Here is a 6,000-nt window from a genome sequence, read left to right as displayed (position 1 = left end):
TAAACACTTCAAAGCAAAAGAGACATCTTAGAACATTTTCATTTTCATACGTGAAGTTGAGGAAGTCAGATTTACCCAGTGATGTGAATTAGGGGAATGAGATGGGCTGTGAGGACCAGTCTACAGTGTGTGCATGCGTCTGCACCTGTGTGTGTGTGTGTGCGTTATGTGTGTGTGCATGAAATCCCTCATCTGCTCTTCTGTTTTCTGAATGACATGCTTCTTGGGCCGCCAGGACCAAGGCTCTCTAGTCTCACTGAAACAGCCTGTAGATACGTGTGTCCCTGAAAACTTCAGTGTGTGACTGTATAGTCATGCAGGGGCTGGCACAACGAGCTCCGGCTGCAGGTATGTAATGTGCACTTGACAGCATGTGCTGTGCTCACTAGGGTCACAGTATTTTGTGTCTATCTTCAGCTTAATTCTGAGTGCCAGACCCAGGCAGTTGAGGAGGACAGGGGCCAGCCAGGAGGTATGGGGACTCTACTTGGAACTGGCCATGCTTTGGGGACAAGTGAGGAATTAGCCTTGACACTGAGGCTTGTACAAACCGAAGAGTCTTATCTCGCTCCCAGATCTGGCAGCTCTGCTTGCCTGGTTAACCGGGCTTCAGGAAAAACACTCACAGGTGAAAGACCTTTGGCATCCACTCCTAACTTTCAGCTCCGAGGACGGTGAGTTCCCGGTACAAGGGAGTGGAAGTTGACGTCACCAAAAAGATATTGCCTTGCTTTGAAATCTGCAAGCACTTTCAAAGTCCTCCCGTACACAGGGCTGAAAACGTATTTCCCAATTGTCATGGGCAACTTATAAACAGATGTTCCAGAAACAAATAAACCAAATACAAAAACACGTTGGTTTGTGTTCAAGAATGCAACATGGTATTTACATGTGCCTTACTATGCTGTTTTCACTGACAAAGTTCCAAGAAGAGATTGTTAGGACTGAAAGTCCAAAATTAGCTCTAGGACAAGAGTGAAAAATTTCGACAGGCGCTCTGAAATGGTTTGTGTGTTTGAAGCCATATATGGGTGAAAGTAGCCATTTCAACAGGAAGTAAAAAAAAAAAAATAAGGAAAACTTTTTGCACACAACAGAAAAATGCTTACACTTTCATCCGTGAAAAGGTGTTCAAATTCCCAAGGCATGCTGAATGAGACTCCAGGTAGGTTTTAAATTCGCTTTTATAAAACTTATTTGAAATGCTTCACTAACTTTCAGGGTGGAATCAGGAAATGTTGCTTCCACTAATTATTATTTAACAGTTGGCTAGCATTTCCCTTCTGTATATGTGCTCCTTCTCATAACTAAAAACTAGTGAACATTTAATTGAATTTTGATGATAATCTTAATAGCATCATCGTACATTTATTCCTTAAAGCAATTTCATGTTTGCAAATTGCTTTTGCATTCCTTTTAGCTAGTTACATAACTTACTTTGCTCAAAGAGTAAAATTAAATTCCTACGAATATAATGTGTTTTTGATGCTTCAGTGTAAATACAAATATGTCAAGGAATGCACGGAAATGATCTCATTTCAAGAGGGGTTCCTCAGTGCTCGTCACCAAGTGTCTCTCTATGGCATTTCTGTTGGAACACATGCTGCCGTCCTCACAGGTCTAGGAGTGGCCTTGAGATTAAGTTCTAGAATATGGCATAACTAATGAGAACTTCCTACATAGCACAGGGAACTCTGGCCAATGCTCTGTGGTGACAAACAGGGGTGTATTTATGTGTGTAGCTGACTCAGTTTGCTGTACAGCAGAAACTAACATCACACTGTAAAACAACCATGCTCTAATAACAGAAATTTTTAATAATAAAAATAAATAAAATATGGCATTTCCTGGCATGCGGTCAGTTGAGTCAATCATCTAAACTCTCATCCACTGACATCCTTGACTGTCAGGCCTGGAGCTGATTAGACTCCAGAAGCTGTTCCAAACTTGGTGTTCTGAAGGCGGGGTCCCTGCTGTTTAACGGTCACCCTGAAGGGCTGGTCAATTTCCACTGTGGAAGAGCAGCTAAGGGAAGCCCCTCAAGCAGGTGCTCTCTTTATCGGAAACTCTGTGTAAGAAAATCCTAAAGTCAGACAGCCATCAAGGAACAGTCCAATCTGAGTAACCTCAGAATGCTAAACTGGGTGAAGAATGGCTCTGCAAGAGAGCTGCTGTTATTCTTACTGTTAAAAAAAAAAATAATAATCTTTCTACAGGGCTTGTGTTCAGGCTCAGCCTCCAGACAGCCAGTGGACCTACAGGGGCTGGAGTGGGGGGTGGGAAGGTGAAGAGGCGGCTGTGAGTTGGGAAGTTGCGTTTCAGGGAGAGCCAGGTTTCGCAGTCTAGGTGTGCTGTAGGGCTATGCCATTCAGCACCCAGCTGTCGTCCATGCCATCAGTTTAGTCAAAATATTGCAGGGTCATCTGTTTGGAGGCACCCTAGGTGGAAGAGAGAGGGGTGGACTTTGGGCATTTAGGAGTGTTTCCCTAACCCACTCAGCAACCTTTCCCTTAGAAGATCAATCCCCTGCCCCCTCGGAAATGCCTCCAGGGCTACAGTTCTGATAACATCAGGAGGCCTGAGGATGTTTTGAGGACTTTAATCTCCAACCTGTGTCCTCTGCCCACACCTGCTGTCTTTACCTGGAGTCAGGAGAAGGGCCTTAGGCTAGTCTAGTCTGAAGCCACCTGGCTCCCCAACCTCTTTTCTCTGGAGGGTCCTCCACTAGTCCCCTCTCTGCTGACCCTTTCCCCAGTTGTGTCAACTGTGGCTACCAGGACAGTCTACCTCCAAAGATCATGCTCCCCCGGGCCCCCAACACACCTTCTAATTAAACCACTTCTCCTGCTTGGAGCATCCAAGATGGTGGCAGGTCAAGTGGCTAGTGAGGTCTGTCTTGGGTAAAATGTACAACTTACAGGACAGAAAACCTCCTTATTAACAAAAGAGAAATTTCCCTCATATTCTTTGATTCTACAAGAGGCAGGGCCTTTAAACACTTTTCTGAGAATTGGAGTTTTTCTTTTATTCTTGCTTAAAATTAAAAAAAATTGAGATATAATGATCATATATACTCTATTATATATTAGTTACATTTGTACAACATTACAATTCAATACATGTATATACTGTAAAATGATGGCTGCAATTAAGTCTAGTTAATATCTGTCACCATCCATAGCTACACAATTTTTTTTCATGAAATGAGAGCTCTTAAACTCTACTTTCTAAGCAACTGTCAAATACACATTGCAGTATTGTTAACCATAGTTACCATGATGCATATTACCTGTGTAATACAGTAAGGAGTTTTACTCCTTAATGTAGAAATAAGCGGTTTTGAAATTTGAGTCACGAAGCGATCAGTTTGGACCTTCTTAGTAGATATGTAGTATACACTTTCAAAAGCAGTGCTGACTTATAATAATGCTTGTGAGAATTAACAGAGTACAGTATAACCTCATCAATTTTTCCACCTGGAGAGGAAAGACAAAAATCGATCACACTGACCCATCAGCAGACACAACCTGGGCGTTTCTGAATGAGTGAAAACTGCAGATCCCAAAGAGCCCCTGAGTACCTGCGAGGCCGTGGAGATTGTGCTGGTAAACACTGCAATCCTCAGGTGCTGTTCACTGGGCCATTGTGCAGATGGCTATCAGGGGATCCAAATACCATCTTCCTCTCCATCAGGGCTTTGTGTTCCCTTTATTGACGCACATCCCATATCACCATAGTAACACTGCTCATTCCTGCCATAATTCCCCTACAAGATAGTATGGTACTTCAGGAGGGCCGAACAGAATCCATCGGGACTCAGGTTGGGACATGAGAAGGCACCCCTCCCCCAAATTTTGTCAGGCTGAGACTCTACTCCATAGGATATAGTACTTCATATTCCTCACATATATTGCTGTCCTTTATGATAAATATATTTTAGACATTAATTTAAAAAAAAAACACCTTTTCCCTAAATCTGAAACTTACAGGTATAAGAGCTAACATTTCTTTCCATTTTTAGTTAAGCCCTAAATGTTTCTGAGCTCTTCATTTCCAGAATGGGCACAAGGTTGATACAAAACCCAAAGACGGATTCTCCAGGACCCCTGTTCTATGGCTTTGATGTGCTTACCTGTGGTTTGGACCCATGACTAAGCTCTCTTCTCCCCCAACTCACACTGAGTGCTTCCTGGCGGTCAGCGTGTTCCTTGTAGATGGCGTTGATTTCATAAACACTCATAATCCACCATGCTGGGTTCCCTTTCAGTGACCATTCATCATCCTTCTTGGATTAGAGCGTGTATCAAAATAACTCTCCCAAAGATACCTACCTCTGCCACTATCTCTCATAATTCACATGGAACCGCCTGAAAATACTGTGCGGGCAGCACATGTGTTCGCATGTCCTGCATGGGGCAGAGGTTTCCTTTCTGGTTTGTGGCCCTGACTTCTCCTTCCATAGCCGGCCACCCCATCCATCCTCCCACATCCATCTCCTGTGCTGCCTCCATCTGACCATTATGTTTCCACTCCAGGTTTTAAGCAATTGGAAGGTGCACACAACAGTGTTCATTAAGTCACAGCTTCCCTAGGATTGGGTAGAGACAGACTCTGTTGGCACTAAATGACATTCTCACCTTGTCTGGTGTGGTTCCTTTGTATGTGAGGGAAACCAAGAGCTTAACTAATGAAATTTGGTCAGTCTCTAAATCACATAGCTGGTAACTTTCAAAGCCAGAATTCAGGTCTAAGTTGAGTTGACTCCCCAGTCTGGGAGGCTAATGTCATGTCTCGTCCCTGACATTTTCCTACCGCCAGGACACATCCGGAACTGCCTGCTGCTCCCGCATGGAGACGGGGGCCATTTGCCCTTCGTGGTTGTGCAGAATCCACCCGCTTGATTTCGTTCTGTTAACTAGACTCACGGAGCACTTAAAACACTATCCTGATATTCACTTTCTACATGAGGAGCGTCACAGGCTTCCGAATGTGAATGTTCTCCAGTACTCTACAGGAAGTGAAATCCACCAGTCTTTCTGAATATGGCTTTAGGTCCACACTTTAGGCATCCCCGGGAATCCTCTGATACTTTCTTCACAGTGACATCTTATCTTCTGCTGCCTGACAGTCTTCTCGTGTATAACAAGTGAACAGAAGACTTTCCTTTGTTTCCCCTTCTGGCTCTGCAAAGATACAGAGGGGGGAAAGGGGACTATTTTACAGTCCTGATGAATTTGGTTTTTAATCTGTGCTTCCTCTCTTGGGTGTAGTGCGGATCACATGGTGAAACTGGCACATCTGTGTGAGTGTCGTGAGCCTCTGTAGGCAAGCCATCTCAGAAGGCTGAGGTGACTGAGTTTACTATTACACCTTCAGAAGTGGATTGCCCCAACTGTCACCCTTGGGATAGAGAGGAGAGCTCCCCACCCCACATATGACAAATCACTCTGACCCTGATGTGTGGCTGTGGAATTAAACCTGGGTCAGGCTGTCACTTCCTAGTAACAGCACTTCATTCACTGCCTTTACTTTTATCCCCTCATCCTCTATTCCTAGGATCTTGTAAAAGACGTCTAGGAGTTGGATACTCCAGCACCCTCCCCAGGGCTCTGGAATCACCTCGGGTCAAGGAGCTCCCTTCCTGTGCTCCTGGGTGTGCAGTGTTCTTGCCTGGAGAATCCCAGGGACGGGGGAGCCTGGTGGGCTGCCGTCTATGGGGTCGCACAGAGTTGGACACGACTGAAGCGACTTAGCAGCAGCAGCAGCAGCAGCAGCGCATCACTGCTGCTGTATGCAGGTTACTACCACCTGTAGCTACTTTCCCTGGTGACCTTGCAGGCCAGGACTTGGGACGGGCTCAAGCATGCAGTTCCCACATGGGGCCCCTCATGCCATTGCAGCTGGACCTTGTCCAGAGCTGCTGTCACCCAAAGGCTGCCTGGGCTGGAGGATGGTGTGCCTTGGTGCTGCTGGCTATGTGCTTGGCCGAGATACCGCCTG

At 45.2% G+C, this 6,000-nt stretch overlaps 1 long non-coding RNA gene across 4 annotated transcripts in view; it reads left to right on the top strand.

The window, feature by feature from the left end:
• The first annotated feature begins 1,095 nt into the window (after positions 1-1,095).
• The window catches only part of LOC106991526 (uncharacterized), a 156,105-nt gene continuing 151,200 nt past the window's right edge, over positions 1,096-6,000 (top strand). For all 4 annotated transcript variants that reach the window (XR_006055621.2, XR_006055622.2, XR_009595940.1 and 1 more), the window contains exon 1: positions 1,096-1,165. This is a non-coding gene — a long non-coding RNA (uncharacterized LOC106991526). The remainder of the gene's footprint in view (positions 1,166-6,000) is intronic.

Source organism: Ovis aries, chromosome 13 (genome assembly GCF_016772045.2).
Source record: "Ovis aries strain OAR_USU_Benz2616 breed Rambouillet chromosome 13, ARS-UI_Ramb_v3.0, whole genome shotgun sequence".
In the NCBI taxonomy this organism is placed as follows: domain Eukaryota; kingdom Metazoa; phylum Chordata; class Mammalia; order Artiodactyla; family Bovidae; genus Ovis; species Ovis aries.
Note: the sequence above shows the minus strand (reverse complement) of the source record. Positions and strands in the feature narration are given on the sequence as shown.